Genomic DNA, 1,852 nt, shown 5'->3' on the forward strand with positions numbered 1-1,852 from the left:
TATAAAATTTTAAGACTCTAAGATATAATCTTTAAAAGCTTTTCATTTTATATTTATATATAAAAGAAGTTATAAACTTAATTAATACTTTATAAGTAAATAATAACTTCTTATAAAGTTTAAGCTAGCTTCTCTATATTAACTCTTCTCTTAATTTTCTTATAAGTTATTATTTAAATATAAATAATATATATTATCTTTACTTACTCTAACTAATCTCTTTATATAAAGTAAACTTTTTCTTTTATATTTATAAGAAGGATAATATATATACTCCTTTGTTTTAATAATTAGGGTATCTTTCTAGTAAAATAAAATATCAAGGGTTAATAACTATATAACTAATAGTTAAAATATTTACTAATAATTTATAAGTATATATTATTTCTATTAAGAATATATTAATACTTAATATTATAAAATATACTTACTTTAGGTAAGCGTTATAAGAAAAATTTATATAAAAAGGGTATTATTATTATATTTAATAATTAGGAAACTTTAATATTATAACTTCTTACTTATAGAAGATTTTTATATATATTCTTACTATTATAGTTCTTAAGTATATAATAATAATTATAAAGAGTTATACTAACTCTAGTAGAATATAGTAAAGCTTAAGATTATATATAACTAGTAATTAATTTTATTAAAATATTTATAACTAAATAAGCTTTTATAAAAATAAAAATATTAAGTCTAGTTATTACGTTATTAATATAAGCTAACTAATAACTAATACTTATATTTACTACTATATAATAAAATTATTTACTTATTTATATAAAAGAATTATACTACTTATCATAGGTTAATTAAGCTTTTAGTAGAGACGACTGTTAAAAATTAAATTTCTATTTAATATATATTAGGAATAGAATTAAAATTAAAGTTAACGTTAATTCCCTATAGATCTAAGTAGCTAGAATAATATATTTTATTTACTATTACTTTGTAACTAATATAAATCTATAAGCTAACTCTAAAGTAATACTTCCTTCTATACCTTAAATTATATTACTAAATTCTTTACTAATTTACTTATATTAATTATATTTCTACTAAAGATACCTTTAAAAAGTATCTAAAGTCTACTTTGAAAGTCTAATTAAGCTAAGATTAAAAAGACCTTTTAAAAAGAATTAAATTATATTCTATATACTAGTTTAGTTCTATATAAAGTAAGGTAAAGTATATATAAAGCCTTTAAACTATTTTATAAACTTATTAATATTTAGTTTACTTATAAGAATAGTATATAAAACCAGTAATATATATAATTCTCTATTATAATAAGAATACTTATACGTAAAATAAGTAAGATATATTATTTAAAATAGTATTATATATATATCTAGATATATTTCTTAGTATATCATAGTAGGAATAAATATACTTCAATTTTAATTTTAATACTAATAATAGAAATATATCTATTATACTTTAAGTATATTATATATAAAATAAAACTAGCTTTTGTTTCGAAAAATTAGAAATATTAAAAAAAAAATTTATTTAATATAATTACTTATACTTAGTAATAAAATAAGTAATACTAGTTAGATGTAGTAAAGTTTAAGAGATAAAGTAATAGTAACTAAAAGTAAGAAAAGCTATTTAAAATTATATATAAATATCTAAATAAAATACTAATTTAACAACTAATAAAGTATTATATTAATAAATTATTTAAACATTAGTTTCTTTATTAACTTGAATTCTATATAAGAGTATTTAATTTTAATAAATAGTCTACGAGATATAAGAGTTCTAATTCCTAGAAAAAGAAGATATTAAACGCTAGCTTAAATTATTTATAAAATAAGTCTATTCTTAGCTAGAAAGTATA

The sequence above is a fragment of the Colletotrichum truncatum genome, assembly GCF_014235925.2.
Source record: "Colletotrichum truncatum strain CMES1059 chromosome Unknown Contig_0013, whole genome shotgun sequence".
In the NCBI taxonomy this organism is placed as follows: domain Eukaryota; kingdom Fungi; phylum Ascomycota; class Sordariomycetes; order Glomerellales; family Glomerellaceae; genus Colletotrichum; species Colletotrichum truncatum.